The sequence below is a fragment of the Harpia harpyja genome, chromosome 1 (genome assembly GCF_026419915.1).
Source record: "Harpia harpyja isolate bHarHar1 chromosome 1, bHarHar1 primary haplotype, whole genome shotgun sequence".
NCBI lineage: Eukaryota > Metazoa > Chordata > Aves > Accipitriformes > Accipitridae > Harpia > Harpia harpyja.
In genome coordinates, this window is record NC_068940.1 from 63,337,811 (window position 1) to 63,354,824 (window position 17,014).

The 17,014-nt window shown below is 39.7% G+C and overlaps 1 long non-coding RNA gene across 1 annotated transcript; it reads left to right on the forward strand.

Annotated features, from left to right (window-relative positions):
* Positions 1 to 325: 325 nt before the first annotated feature.
* LOC128146281 (uncharacterized) lies at positions 326 to 4,923 on the forward strand. Its single transcript, XR_008236723.1, has 2 exons — positions 326 to 423; positions 2,743 to 4,923. It is a non-coding gene; the product is annotated as an uncharacterized LOC128146281 (long non-coding RNA).
* Positions 4,924 to 17,014: the final 12,091 nt, after the last annotated feature.

Consider the following 17,014-nt stretch of genomic DNA (forward strand, 5'->3'; position numbering starts at 1 on the left):
TGCTTATGAAATGGAATATCCCATTCAACCTGATAACGCTTTTACAACATTCAAAGAGGAAGACGTAGTTTTCTGCCACCAGACTTGATAGAGGAGATATAACAACTTTCATTGGGTTGTCATGGGGAATTTCACAGCCAAATTACCTCAGCATGGAGCATTACCCACTCTTCTGTTAGTCAGGAGCTGCTATGGAACACAGGCTATCACAGTCATATAACATTTGTTTCTGTTATGCAAATATCTGAACGAACCAAACTGAGAACTTAACATTTTTTGTCATCTGTCTGGTGCAGGGCTTCAATGCAAGGGAAATTTATTGGTGGACCTTGTAAACTTGGATCAACTTGATTAACTCTGTTTCCTCGAAAGGAGAAGCAGTTGTTCATGCTAAGTCCCATGTTTGACCTCAGCACTAAACAGGTAAAGAGTGAGTTATTACAGTCTTCCGCCTGATTTTATCCGGATTCTTCTAATGCACTGATCATTGTGTTATCTCATTACTTAATAATTTGACAGAATTAGTAGCAACTACCGTATGCGTGTTAGCTGAAGGACTCTGATTCTGCCTTATGAATAAAACAGGAAGTAATGCAGGTCAATCTCTGTTAGTTATTGGATTGTAGTGATTTGTAGGTTCTCTTGGATATATATGAAAATAAGATTGCCCTCAAGACAGCAAGGATATTTTAAAATATTGTCTAAATCCACTTACAGATACTGAATTCTAAGTCCTGATGCTTTATCTCTATATTTTTATATGATGAAAGCAAGCTGTCTTTACAATTTTGAGGAAACATTATTATACCACCGTATAAATCCACATTAGGCTTGGATCTTGAATGCTTTAAACAGTTCTGGTTCCTCCATCTCAAATAAAATGTAAAATAACTGAAAAAGTTAGAGAGGTGAATAACAAAGATAATCATGGGTATTGAAAAATTTCCATAATATGAAGAAGTTAAGTATGCTAACACTGTTTAGCCTGGAGAAAAGTTGACTTAAGGGACAACATACTAGAAGTCCATAAAGCCTGACATAAAGAAGGTGACTAGAGACACTGTTCATTGTCCCTTCTAGTGTAAAACATAGGAGACCTCAAACGAAATTAGGTGTTAGTTTCACAGCAAAAAGAGGCAATTCTGTGTGTAATGTGTAGTTCAGTCAAGAAAGTTATCACCACAAGATGCTGAAAACTTTTATGGTTTTATGGAGCAGTGACAGATTCTTGGAAGAAAATCCAAGGAGGGCTGCTTAACAGAAAGCTCTTACCTCTGCCTTAATAAACTGCAGGAAGCTGGGGCAGTATTGTGGGTAAATATTTACTTTCTTCCACTCTGCTCTAGGCAGAGTGGTACTGGCCAGTGGCAGATTTGATGGTGTGGCAGAGATCCAGCATGGTACAGCTGTTCTTTCCATTCTTGTGTCCTGGAATCAATATCACTGCTACGATTGAGAAATTTACTCTGGTTTTGAGGTGAAAAGCTCTATCTAGATACAAACTTCACTTTCTGAAAAAAATACCCTCATGAAGACTGATGCATTTTTTTAATAGCTAACTAGCTATTAAACTAGCTAGCTGTTGAATGATTGTAGAAGAAATAATGGTGAAACTTTGAAAGGCTAATGCTGAACTGTACAGGCACGTTTTCAAACATGCCCTTTCAAATATTTTGTTGTCATATACAACCGTAATATCAGCATTCAGGGTTGCCTGTGTCCCCAGACTGGGTCTGCCAAGGCACCTAAATGAGTTAGGCATCCACTTCTTGCTGAGCAGAAGTTGGCATCTCCTTTGTTTGACCTTCTGGAAATCCTTGACTGAATGCCTGTGTACGGTGCTGCGTCTGCAAATTAGAATCGTATTATTTGGGTCACCTGTAAGAAAACTTGGCCAGATATCTTAACAAGGCAAAGATTAACATTCATCTGGCACACACATCCTAGAACAATGAGTGTCTCTTCCTCACCGAGATACAGAACTGAATAGCAAACACTTTCTCCTTTTGTTTGGATTTGCTATTCACCTCTGCTTTGGTTTTATGTTCTGTAAAGATATTCCAGAAACATTTTTCTCTCTAATAACTAGCTAAATATAAAGGAAAGACTAAATCTTAAATCATTCCTCTAAAACTCAAGCTATCTGTCTGAATATGCTTCTGGATTAAATAGCTTTTCTTCCCCTACAATTCATTTTTTTTCCAGTCCCGCTAAGTCTTTTGTAGTAATTCTAGAGGTACAGCAGCATGATATGCCTACCCATCACTAATTTTCTACATGGCCAAGAAATGTCAGGGATTTAATGCTGGCAATATCTTTGCAGACTGATTCAGATATAAAATAAAAAGAACCCTGGTTTACAATTGATTTTACTAAAGTAACTATTTCCTAAGCATTGTTATTGTATACAGGAGGAAATAGGTAGAGCTATTTCCTTAGAATAAAACAATTTGTGAGGTCTGTCATAACAGGCTAAGAGAATACTTCTTTGCTTCACATCCCTTTTAACTGCCTCCATAAAATTTAAGGAATTGCAATAAAACTTGGGAAAGTGCTTTTACCTGTGTGCTCTATTTGACAATTCTTAGGAGATTACCTTGTGCTCAAGACCAATTGGAATGTTTGCACATAAGAAATTATTTAAAATTATATTTCTTTTATGGCCTTTTTTTTAAGCTTAAAAGATCTCTCTCAATCTCTCTTTCTTGCACTCTCTTTCTCTCTCTTTTTTTTTTTTAACAGAAAGATCTTTAAACAGTTCGCTGCCTCCTTGGCATTTCTTCATTCTGCTTTTCATTTCATGTGAAATCTCCTGGGCTCTGACCAGTTCAAAAAGCAACTTTGTAGTTTTCTATGGTAAATGACTGACAGTATTGGAAACTGTGCTCTTTGTCTGACAGACAACTGCATTCACACTGCTAAGCATTTGGACTGAACTTTTAATTCAACCCTACCGACTTCTTTTTCTCCTTCCCTCAGCATTGTCTGTACTGTGCCTGCCATGGCAATGTATCTTCTGTTTCTGAAGCGGCTGCGTTTTTTCTGTGATCCTAAATGCAGCTTTGGTGCACGGTTTGGGATCTAATGAAGATATGCTTTGTGTATGTGCTGTTGCATATAATAACCTGAGACATTCATATCAAAGCCAGTTAAAAGGTAGCCCATGCCAGTAGAAGTGGAGCTTGTTACTCTTTGATAGCCGGTAGGTGACTGACACAGTGTCAGTCTATTTACTAATGAAAAAATGTGCTAGTAAGACTATAAGTTTTGTGGAAATTGTAAGCAAAACAGCTAAAGGATGAATACAGCTGGAGCTTGAATAATTCTTTTATGTTAATATCTCTGTGCCAAAGTTGTGGCATGTTGATGAGATGGTTTGGGAATTTTTTTATATGCTCTAAATACCCTTGTATTATCTCACTTAGCAGAGTACTGTGAATAGGTCTCATCAGTTCACATGCTTAAAATTGCACATGTACTTTGGCGCTGCCTGTCCAAAAGCCGCAAGATTCTGCTGTTGAATTTGTGGAGTGGATGGATGTGGAATGTTTCCATGAGGCTGGCGGCTGCTTCCTTGGAAGAGGTGGGGAATAGCTGTTGGGGCAGCATGTTTTACTCTGCTGGTCAGACATCTGTACCCGCCCAGGGCTACAATCTGAACTGCGCCAACTACCTCCACAGGAAAAGAGAGGACAAAGTACGTGTGTCCTTCATCTATACTCAGACTGGGACTTACTGCCAGGATGCACAACAGGGACATCCCAGCTTGTGAAGACGTTCTCTAACTCAGAGCTAGCCCCAGTGATTGCCATTTTGGGGCCACCCAGGTCCAAATAAACGATGTTGATGCTTACAAAGTAAAGAGCACAGTCCTTAGTCCCATGTGGAAAGTACTGGCAACATGTAACCTTTCATAAGTAATTGATTCACTTTAATAATTGGAAAATGTGAAAAGGCAGAAACGTTTTAAATTAACAACGCGATTAAATATTTGTGTATATATAAAATAGAATGAATTTAGTATCTTGTACAGGCAGCATGCAACATTTTCATTCCATTATAAGAATTTATGGCATTTAAAAGAAATTATGCTCTCTTACCCGTATGTCTCTCCTCTACAGCACTCAATTTTGAGATATGTATGCATTAGAATCTTAAACACTGTATTATATTTGTATAAGTATTATCTGTGCATGTTGCAAGTGGGTGTATAAATGTCTCCTGAATTTTATCAGTTACAGGTCATCTCTTGCTTTGAAACAAGAAGTATGCTAATACTGCATTAGAAGTTTCAAGTTCAAATCCACAGTTCACAGAATGTGATTCCAAGATGCTACAAACCCCATTAAAAACCCAGCTTTACTTTGCTTCTGTATCTGCTTGCCTAAATGCAATCTGTAGACCACAAATCTCATATTTACTCATGTTATATCAGATACATTTCTAGTGTAGACTATAGAATACCTACATAGTGCCCTGCAGGATGTGTTATCTCCTGTGTGTCAAAAGATGCCATACTTTGTTTCTACCCATCCAGCAATGAACTAGAGACTTGACCGTCCTCCATTATAACATTCTTTTGTAGACAAAGGATGACAACATATTCCACTATACTTGTACTTGCATGATGTATGGAATGATTCCATACTACACTATAATTAAGCAGAAAGCCCAGTTTATCCTGAGATGCTTTTTAACTACAAATGATAACTCTTCTCAGATTGTGGTCTGCTTGAGATTCAAGGGTCTGTGAGGAGTCAAGGTGCAAGAGGTGAAAACTTGAGACTGTAGTTTAAAGCAGCCCCAGGAACACCCTTTCCAAGCAAACATGAGCAGCTCAAAGGAAACACTGACATCTGGAACTGGGTGATATTGTATTTATGTGTGTACTTGCAATATAATAAATATAAATTATATTAACTATATTTACAATATATTAATAATAATAATATTAGCTATATTCTGTTATACTAGCATTATATAGTTGTCTCTTTATACATAAGCCCGATAAGGACTTGCAAAAACAGAACAGTTTTTTGCCTATATGCATAATTATAATAAGATATTTAAGCAAATAACCAATAAATGTATTTATTAATCATACAGAGCAGGTGGAGGCTAGTTCATTTTATATGCAGCTGCTTTCATAAGCCTTCTGGACACAGAACAAGAGTGAAGATCATTAAAGGGCTCACAGACTGTTTAAAAGGATATTACCCTGTTTCTGTACACTGCCTATCGTAGAGCTCACACACCTTGGAATGCATTATGACTAAATTACTTATTGATTCCGAATAGGGCATGTCAATGCATCTGTGAGTGATTTTATTTATGGGGTGGTTCTGAAAGAACAGCACGATTTATGTATCTATCTATTCAAGGCAGTGGAGAAAATTTGTAATTCCATATTCCTTTCTGCAATGGTTTAAAATTCACAAGTCAGTGTTTCAAAATTTTTTCCATTTCTGTGTGCATTGTTCTTTAGCTTCAGCTGACCAAATATTAATGCAAAGAATGTCCCTATTCACCCTATCTTTCTGATCTCCCAAGTAACACGATGTAGTACATTTGTTTTCTACGCAGCATACTACAAAGGCTGCAGAAGCTACCGTAGATTTGAGAAGGTTCATGGGAGTGATTATGATAACATTTTGTAGAGTAAGCCTATAATTTATTAGATGGAAAGAGCAGACATAAGAGGCAGTTGGAATTGAAGAGGATGCTGGGAAGCATATGGATTTTTAGGAGAGGGATGTGCTTACCCACTTTCAGATTCCATGGCCAGCATTTTTTCCATTATTTAAATGGTTCCCTGTCTCTGGCTTCCCACTTGTTCTTTCTTCTCCAAGCTGCTCATGTTTAATTTCTTAGCTCAGGCTGGATTCTGCAGACTTTAAAAGACTGAAGCATTTATTAGGAGAAGGAATGGCAAAGGACAAAGACTGGAAGGAGAGGACATTTCAAATAGGCAAAATTGCATGGGAAGTAGGGATGACAACATAAGAAGGAAATTAAGAGAAGTCTTAGAACTTCTTCCCTTGCTGCCCATGCTCACACCTTTCCATTATGAAATCTTGTCACTTCTTTCCAGCTTAGTCTTCCTGAGATGGAATCTACCTGTTCTGGTTGACATTCAGTCCCATTCTTTCAGTCCTTTTCAATAGCGTTGTTGATGTCATTGATGTTTACCCAATAGCAGAAGAAATGTCTCGCCAGTCTTCAGTTCTCTCCGTTCAGCATGTGGCTGCAATTGTGCTTTATATGGCTGTGAATCTGTAGCTTGTCTGACTGTTTTGATAACTGCATAAACTCTTTCTTTGCCTTTCCCAATAAACTGGCTTATACAACCTCTCTGTTTTCCCCAAATCCCATAGTTGCCTGTGGTTCCAAGGCATTGTTTTGCATGGCAGGTTGCAGTGTCCCTTTCTGCATAGGATGCAGTAGGATGAAGCTTTTGCCCGTCTTAACAGGTAGGTACCTCCTTATACAAATAGCATGATCATTTCTAAGTCACATTCAGCTTGCTCCTTGCTGCGTTTGTGGCAGAGTTTGTAAGTGGAAATAGAATCTAGAGCCACGTTTATTTCTCTCAGTTGGCTTCAACAGTTGTTGGTTGTGCATTTCTTATCTTTTCTTGTAAAATAGCAAAGCTTTTGATTGACTTTATTACACCAGGAAGACTAGAATTATCTTTAACTCTACAGTGAATATGCAGAGCTATAGACAAAATGTAGAGCATTTTGACTATTTCATTATCTTTATATTCTTTCATCCTTGAAGAAAGGTAAATGAAAAGCAATAAGCCTCCTTGGAAGTTGTAAGGTGCTCATATTCTATAGTGATAAGGACTTATAAATACCTAGATAACATAAAAATATATACCTACAAACATTTCAAGAATGTTTTCTGAAGTAATATTAACAACACATTATTTTTTCATATTAATGAACTGTTGAAGATAATTTTCTGTCATATAAACTTATATATTGCTACCATTATGCTGATCTTAACTGATTCTCTTACAAGAACTACAGTTGCTAATTCTGTATTCATAGTATGTGAATTTCTTCATTAGCAATTATTTTATGGCTCGTTTTAACTGTGAAAGGACAGTTTCAATGCATTTTCTTTTCCTTTCCATTTCTATCTTTTCAATAACACCAATATGGAAATTCATCATGTCAAACATCTGGAGAGCTCTGATTCTTGTCTCCCTCTTAGCCCTCAGTCTGTTAGCCAAGTAAATGTGATTTGGAGGTCATATTGTTAATCCTCTGTTGCAAAGCTAGTCTGCATGGTGCTGCTAAGCTACAGACGTCTAAGCATGAAGGTCTGCAATGTACTGAAATGATGTTGTCATAATTGTTATTAGCACCGACTTCTGCATTTTCTGCAGGAGAAGTTAGTGAAAGAAGCACAGAAGGACCGACTGACAGGCAGCCCATGAAAATGTGTGTCTTATACCAAAGTGCCTCTTATGGTAGAAGCTAGGTTCTTGTCCCAAGTAGACAGGGAGATATACAGCATCAGAAGCACCTAAAAGCAAGCACACCAAACTGCTCACTGAGAACTTGGTGCATGGGAGGGTGTCTGCTATTTCCCTCTATTGTGGGTTGTTTTTCCAGTGGTGGGAGAACTGTCATTTTTTTCAGCTTACGTAAACAAGTTTGTTGTAAGGGCATGATATTTGCTGAACATAACCCAGAGGGACAGCATTCATTTTTTTTTCCAGCGTGGTAGATGGAAGCACCCTTTCCCTGGTTTCCCTTGCTTAGTCTGAGTGGACTCGTTGCCCTTGTCATATGTGCAGTACTAAATGGAAACAGTGTTCACTGATGAATGATGGTGCTTTATGCTGGTAAATTTGACTCTTTTTAAAAAAAAAAAAAAAAAAAAATTCTGCCTTGCCCCATCTTTTTGATCTAGCTTCCCTTAAAGCAAGAGCAAAAATCTGGAACATGTAGCTGATTGCGATTTTTTTTTTTTTTTCAAATGCTATTTAGAAGACAGGTTCACTGGCATGTATATGCAATATATACCTCTGGTAAACAGAGAAGGATCATCCACATTTCAGCTCATTTTTTCTAGCAAGGAGATTTTTGAAGACTTGAAGAGTTGAAAAGCGCAGAGCAGGCAAAGCAAGGGATTGTTTTATCAATCCCTTTCACACAAAGCACATGACATTTTTCTGAGCAGTAAGAAATTTGTTTTCAAAAGATATTGTCAAGTTCACTGAGATTCATTGACTCCTGGTAGCAACGTAAGCTTGAGACAGTAGTGACAAGCTTTCTTCCAGGACACCGTGTATCATACAAAATAAGCTTCCTTCAACTGGCATGATGTATGAGTTATGGTAGCACCATGAAAATTAACAGGCATTTAGATCAGCCAAGCAAGAAGTATGCAGGATTTCTGATCAGTCACGTACAGCTTCTTTCAGCTTTGCTGGCGATATTCTCCATAGGCAGTGTCTGTGGGGGAAATCCTGCAGCTGAGCATCCCTACCTCCCTCTCCAACCCGTCCTTCCAGGAATTGCAGGGAGAGCAGAATGCTGTGGCAATACTCAGGCACGAATTATTTTTGCCAGAAGGGGCTCGTTTGATTTTTGAACTAACAGTTAATAGATGGGGCAGTTTCAGAAAGTTTTCAGAAGTTTACAGTACTTGGCAAATGACTGCCTAAATCACAGGTACGGTTTGCAATTGCACTGATATAAAACATTTCTCTGTTTACTCTCTTTATTCAGGATATGTATTCACAAAAAAGATATATTTTTTTCAATACAGTGAATGGTGTATTGACATTGATAAGGTGAACTTTACAGAAAGTAATTGGGTAAATGTTATTATCATTGCGTTACAGGCAGGAACTGAGTTTTCATTTGGCTGCATAAGAGGTCTGTCTACAAGGAGGAGCCAGCCCGAGGCAGACCTGTACCGTCTGTAGTGGGTAGAGAGCCTACAGTATGGACTGGGGCAGCTGGAGCATGCAAGGCTCCATGGCTGTGTCTATACTGCAGAAAAGACTAGGGCCAGGGAATGAAGTCCTGGGGCTGCTGATTGTCCCTCATGCTTAATACTTGTTTTGCAGCATGGCACTGTTTTGTGTTGTCAGAACCAGGTTTGTTCTCCCCATCCTCAAATGACATTCTAGGATGCTTTGCACCTTCAAGGCTTCTGCTATGCCACAGAGTGTGCAACTTATAGCCTCAATTTCATGCTGATAAAAATGTTATTTGGATGAGTTGTGACACAGCCATCACATTATTCAAAATGCTCTGAACTGAGAATAATATGCAATGAAATAGTGTTTATGCATTCAGGCTATGAGGCGACTACAGGGGACCAAAGGGAAACCCTGGGCCAAACGTTATGTAGAGTGGCCAGGCAATGCCACTCAGGGCCTTGAGCTTTATTTAAGCAGTATGGATAAAGTCTGAATTGTCAGCTTAGTATATCTGAGATGATGTAAGATGCTGTCTGGTATGAAGTGTGTTATCTGTGGTAATTTTCTAGAAGTCAAACAAAGGTGATAAGGTGGACAGGTCAAGGTGCTCACTGCTGCTTCTGAAAATACTCTAAGAGTTAAGCTGGAATCTCATGAACTGGTGTGGGAGCAAGAACTGAAATTTAGGACCTCCAGACTCCCCATCCTTGTGCTCCTTGTCTCCAGAATATTCTACACTGAAATACAGTAAAAGAAAAAAAAAGCATCCAAAGAAGGTAAAATTATGGTTCTTGATGACACACTGTTTTTGTCATCAGTTCAATGGAGAATTGCAGGAGAGCAGGACTAGTTCTGCTCTCTGGAGCCTCTATTTGCAGTAGAAGTTGGACTGAATTCTGAAGTAATAAGAAATTTAAGTCAAATGCATTACTAAAATTATGTGTTATGGATGCATGAGGGATTAAAGAGTTTAAAAATAATGATTTGCTCAAGTCAGCCTTGAGAATCAAAGCTTTGGCTTCACTGCTGTCTCAAGGTGGACTTAGTACCTCATGGGATAGTTTCACGGCTCAGTGCAACACAGATAATTTGGCATTCAAAGCTGTCAACAGCATGGATTAATAAAGCATTTACAGTATCTTTAAAGTTATTATTGCAGGCCAACTCTCATACCCTTCCTGAGTGCAGCTGTAACTGTTTGTTTCTGAATGCAGAGTTTCTGCCTCTTTTTTCTTCTTCTCTTCTCTTCTCTTCTCTTCTCTTCTCTTCTCTTCTCTTCTCTTCTCTTCTCTTCTCTTCTCTTCTCTTCTCTTCTCCCTTGAAAAGATGGGGATAGGTGATTAAAACCAGCAGGAAATGTATAAGGGAATTGTTGGTCATCTAATCAGGGATTTAGAGACTCCAGCAGGGGAGAAGTATTTTATAAATTTAACATGAGGGTACATAGTATTATCACCATTTTGCAAATCCAAGAACTGATTCAAGATCAGTATTCATAGCCCAGGAGTTTTTGTGTTTCTTTTCTTAGCTAACTGCATCATGCCCCTGTCTCCAGCAGAAGGGCAGGAAGATGCATATAAACTGAACTTCTTAGCTGGGATTATCTCATAAGGCAACCTTAAATTTTGGCAGCAAGTCAAAGGTTTACAGCACATCAGCAAATGAAACATGAGGACAGTTCATGGTACTGCTATCAACTCTCTTCTCTATCAACTTCCAACAAGCAGAGGTCAGAGTAATTATCTCCTTGTCACTTTTGGGGTCTTTGTAGCAAATGAGGCGATCAAACTGTGCTATGGAAGAGCATTATAACGCTTGGGTAGTTTCAGCACAATGCAGTTCCTCTGCAAGGCTCCCTGGCCCTCACACAGCAAACTCCTGGCCTGCTCTCAGCTTGCAAGGAAATGACCTGATGGTCGGTGTGCCTGGTTCCTCTCACTGAGCCTTTTCCAAAGTGGGAAATACCTTATATGCTTCCTTGCCGTGCACTTGCTGGAACAGAGTTCCAACCCTTTCAAATGGGCCCCTGGGGATATTAATACACTGCATATTGAACACCTATACTTTGCACAGGTTTGGTGCCTTAGGCAGAGGATGCTATAGACAGACCAATGGAGTAATTGAGAGATGTTGTATGGATAAAATTTAACTGCTAACTTCTAATGTACATATGAACATTTAGACAAATTGAGAGAAAAGGCAACGTGACTAGCTAATTATTATGAAAAATGGTATTCATGTTTTGTACAATTATGACTATGTTAAGCCTATTTCAAGCAACTAATATGCAGATCTGATTCAGGAGAGATTAATTGGTGATATGAACACTTAAGCTATATAATTTACTCTGATTGAAGAGGCAATACTAAAATGTGGTATTAGCAGATGTTGGATGTATTTTTGCTCCGAATCCATTCACTGAATATGCTAGGTAAAGCTTCCCTTATTCTAAACGATTAAATACTCTAATCCCTAGATTTGACTTGCATCTGTGTTTTGTTTCTTTGAATTATTCTCCAAGTGCTGTTGCTGTAGCAATAGCCAGTTCTGTGATGAAATGAAGCACATTCCAGATTCAGCTGTTAAGGTCTGCATGGGGGCCCTTTGGCAGGATCAGGCAGGGTGCTTATTAAAAAACACCTGATCCTTTCTGTTTAATATTCAACACCATATTTTCTTTCTCCGCAAACTCACTGGTCATCACAGGGCATGTCTCTGGGCACTCCAGTAGGCGCTGTGAATTATTCACTGCCACACTTCTCACCCCAGAACAGAGAAAGTGCACTTTGTGCATCATGCTGGCCCCAGCAATTCCCTAAATCCACATTTTCTGAGGTGGAAGGGAAGCTGCAAGCCACCTCCTTAGTTCCATTGGCAATGAACTAGTTAACTACATTCATTCACTCAGGCTTGTAGGTTCTGATCCAGAATTTCATATGCAGTGTGGATGCCTCTGAAAATTGACATGTCAAGTAAGGGAAGAGATAGACAAATTATTAAACTGCAGTATCTCAAATACACATAATAAAAACTGACTATGATCAGAGTTCAATTGGGGGCCAACTTTTTCTGCACAGTATAGTTCTGTTTCATTTGCTGTAAGCACAGAAATTATATCTGGATGCCAGCATACGTGCTATGCAAATTTTCCTTAATACTGTAATGTCCTAAAGTATTAGCAGAGCTGGATCCTATAAAAGCTGTGTCCAAAATGCCTAACTATGTGCAGTTAACACAGATATTAAATTGAGCGCTCCTCTTGCTATTATAAATGACTGCTTTGCTGTCTTTGTCAGCAGAGTTGTGGCATTCATCCTGTCACTAAGAATAAGAATAAGATGACCGTCTGCATTTCTGCAGAGTGATGGCTACCCAGAGTGAGTTCAATAAAAGAAAATTATGGCTTTGTGCTTTGCTACAGCCAATAAATCATGAGCAGGTCTTGCACTGAGGCAAAAAATGAAGAATAACATTATGTGGAAAGACTCTTTATAGGGTATCAGCTGAGCAGCCACTTGAATTGTAATACCCCCAAAATGAACATCATGCAAGTGATAAGTAATGACCTGTTCATAAGGAACTGAGCACACTGGGTTGTTAGGGACACTGGTGGATACATGTCGGGGAAACACTGAAGGTACACTGGTGATCTTTGTGTGAAACAGTAACAGCACATGAACACAAGCTACCAGGCAATTTTCTGATCAGGTTCCATTTTCTTCCTTCAAAATAAATCTCTTCAGTGCTAGTTCCTCATATCATTCCTCTTGCTTTCTCTGACCTGGGGTCTTCTGCAACAGCCTATTCCTTTAGCCTGAAAGACTATCTTCTGGAAATCAAAGCAGGTTATAGATGGCCTCAGGGACCCCTTGGAGGTGGTATAAGCCTTCTTTTTAGGGTTTAAATGTGTCATATTGGGGACTGGGCTTCTCTGACCAGACACATCACTGTAAAACCTCCAGTTATCTTGTCAAGTAATAAAAGCCTTTCTCAGTGGTGGGAACTCTAAAATCAACTGAAAACTAAGCAGGAGTCAGGTGTCCTGAATCGGTTCTTCCTAAAGGCAGTTGATTTTCTGGTTTTGTTTCCTCTTTCAGTCTACTTTGAGTCAGTGACTAAAGCTCTAATGCTTTCTTCCCAGTTTAGTTATCCTGAGTAGGGGGTGCACTACGTGCGTGGCTTTGCAAATGAACAGAAATATGTGCTAAATGAAGGTGGAGTAAATGCTGTGGAACGTGGGTTTCTAAGTAGAGTTTTGACTGTTATCTTATAAATATTCATTGGAGTTTAAAATATAGTAAGATATTTTCAATATAGTAGTAAACTAAATTATAATTTTAAGGCTTTTTGTAGCCACTTTCTTAGATTAATAGGTAAATAACAGTTTAAGGCCAAATTTTGATCTGAATTTAGTATGAATTAGCTTAAGGGGTGTCTGATGAAATCAGGTGTAATACAGATCATACTGTGGCTCCAGACATTCAGAACTGCACTCCTATCTATTTCTTTTTCAATTTTACAGTCTCTGCTTAAATACCGTGGTGATTGTCAGTCAAGAAATGCCGCCAGGTGGATTTTCCCAAAGGACTCAGCATGATGTTAATGGGAACAGTGCTTTAGAAAACATCAGCTCGAACAAATATCGAAAAGGACAATAATCACTAGAATTCGGTTATCTAGAAACACTATTAAATGCACTGCGGGGAAAAGGGAGAGGAGGGGGAAAACGGGTTTTTTGAATCTGAGGTTGTTATTCTTTATTGCTAATTAATAAACGTTTGGACTGTATTGATTCTCTGAAGGACCACTAGATGTCAGCACGTATCTAGGCTGGCACAACCGGAGCAACAACCATCTGGTAGTTAAAAAAACCCTCTACCCTGTAATGACGTGTACTTTAGATAGCATACAGTCACCGGCTAAAATTGTTTTGTCTGACTTTATAAAAATTTCAGGCACCCAAATTGTAACAGTGACTGTTTCGGCCATCAAAATAGGGGGACTTTTATGTATGTTACTTCTTGCGCTTGGTTTGCAAACTACGTTCATTGTCCTCTGTATTCTGTCCACTGTCTTTCAGGAAGCGCTTCTCACGGGAAAGTCTAGCAGGTGCAGCTTTATAGTGAGAATGGCTATTGGTTTTTTTTTATAGAACGATTTCATGGCCAGACTTATTTTAAACATGAACTTGACAGCTAATTCTGTGAAAGTGGGGAAAACCAGAAATCCAAATAAAACTTCAAACATAATATTCATAGCATAATATGACATGCAACTGTTCTGTGAGATCAGGCAAAAAACCCTAGTGTATTCTGAATATGCTCAACTCACCTGTATTACATATAAGAAATAATAAAAAATTACATTACTATGCATTCAGTGTATTTAAAATGCATAGACACACTTCACGGCTTGCATTATATTTAAGTTAGATCAAAAGCCTTCTTGACTGATTTTGCCACACAGCAGTAAGGATTAGTATTCAGCCATATATTTATGTTCATATGCTGTGTATTCACTACTTAACATATTTCTAGATCCAGTGTCAAAACAAGTAAAGTTTTGGGTAGTTTTGACAGGTAATCCATTCTTCCTAACCATCCGTATCTTCGGGACAATTGTGTTTTGGGAAATTAGACATATAAACTGGAAACTATTATTTAAACGTTTTTTTTTCTAATAGAGTGGAATGCAGGGTCCTTAGTTATTGTAACAACTCAAACAGACACTACTACAACTGCTGCTAGCAGTTGCACCATGTCACCGCTGAATCAGGCTGTAGCGGACTATAGTGCAACCCCTGGAGTCCTATCAGTTGATTAGTTATCAAGAAAGGGCTCCATGCTCCTTATTCACCTCACTTCATCAGAGATGCTCCGATGAAGCATGTGGGCTAGCGGCAGGACTCCTTATTTCCCACCAGAGACCACCTGCACTGTCTGCTGAAGGGCAGGTACAGAGGGAGCCTAGGGATTAGATGCCTCAGTGGAGAACCTGAAGTTAGCTGGGGAGAATCTGGGCCCATAACGTGAAGTTACTATGAAATGACTTGTCCCTTGGCCCATGAGTCACTTACTAGCAGTAAAGCCCCAGTTTCTCTGCTTCTACGATGTCTCTGCTGTGGCAGTGGTGTTGCACATATTCCTTGCGCTGAGTTACAGATTCCTGCAGTCTCTGTGGTCCTGTGCACCAGCTACAGGGAGCTGGAGAAAAAACAGAGATGCTTTTCAGAGGCTATGGGTGGCTTTCTTCAGCCTGCCCTTGGATGTGACCTAGTGTGAGGGGCGGTAGTCTCGTAGCAGTTGCAGCCATCCTATTTGCACTTGGCATATCTTGCCTGCTCTGTCCCAGCATCTGCCAAAGGTTTGCACCGTATATTTTCAGTACGGCAGAACATTCAGCAGGTTGCCAGGCTTAAGTGCGTTGCAATAATCAGCATCTCCCCTGATGGCTGTGTTGATCAGAGCATGAGCGGGCGTAAGGAGGTGCTTCATCCTTGCAGTATTTCAAAGCTGATAAACAGCTGACCAAGTACAGAGAGGAAGAGATGCAGAGTAAGGGGAAACTTGGAGTCAAGAATGAGATCAAGTCTGCTACCCAAGTTTGCTCACAGAAATATATCTCACTGAACTACAAACTTGACTAACCTTATTCACACTGTGGTTCAGGCAGGTAGCCTAGCAGCAGAGATCTTAGCAGGTTTAGCTGCAAACAATGTCTTGCTGTCCATGTCTCATCTGTTAGTAAAATTTAGGATGCATAGGAATTTCCATGGCAAAGGTGGAAGAAAGCAAGGTACAGCCCCTCTGGACCTCATACAATCAAAGCAATGCAAACATAGGTAGACTGGCTTTATTGTTTCTGGAAAATGATGACTATTTGGATTGCTGTCATGGTTTAATCCCAGCCGGCAACTAAGCCCCACACAGCCGCTTGCTCACTTTCCCCTGGTGAGATGGGGGAGAGAATCAGGAGGGTGAAAGTGAGAAAACTCGTGGGCTGAGATAAAGACAGTTTAATAGGTAAAGCAAAAGCCACGCATGCAAGCACCAGCAAAAGAAGGAATCATTCACTATTGCCCATCCGCAGGCAGGTGTCCAGCCATCTCCAGGAACGCAGGGCTCCATCACACCTAACAGTTACTTGGGAAGACAGACACCACCACTCCAAACGTCCATCCCTTCCTTCTTCTTCCCCCCAGCTTTTTATTGCTGAGCATGACGTCATATGGTCTGGAATATCCCTGTGGTCAGTTGGGGTCAGCTGTCCCAGCTGTGTCCCCTCCCAACTTCTTGTGCCCCCCCAGCGTCCTCGCTGGTGGGGTGGGGTGAGGAGCAGAAAAGGCCTTGGCTCTGTGTAAGCCCTGCTCAGCAGTAACAAAAACATCCCTGTGTTACCAACACTGTTTTCAGCACAAATCCAAAACACAGCCCCATACTAGCTACTGTGAAGAAAGTTAACTCTATCCCAGCCAAAACCAGCACAATTGCACACACCACCTCATCTTTTTCTAATGTGAAATAAAGGAATTGATCTGTTTGGTTTTTTTTTTTTTAAACAGATTGCTGTAAACTCTGTGTATTTGAGCAGGGTAAGTAGTGGTGAAAAGTGGGAAGGAGCTGAGGGGGAGTAACGCTTGGTTTAGAAGTAAATTTCATTGTGACTGCTTGCTGTCTTCCTATCATGTGACTACTTGAGAAATCTGTGAGGAAACTGGCTGAGTAAATGTGAATGTTGGAGTCTGTTAGAAATACTTTGGCTGCCTGAGATAAAATCAATGATTTGTGTAATTATCCTGACTTGGCACCCTGATCCAAATGGCTCTTGTTCCTTAGCACAACCCTGTACAACTCTATCCCCTGGCCCAAAGCAGAGGCTGATTGTCAGCAGTGCTAATGAAGAAATGACAATATCCCTTTAGCTGGCCATTGAGTAAGAAGAGGTTCAGCAAAGGGGAAGCAAGCCTTGCAGTTTTCCACTGCATTCAATATTCCCAGTCACTACAGCATCAGCCCAGGATGAACTGGCAAGTTTTTGGCTAACCATTGATCATTCTCTTTCTCAGAC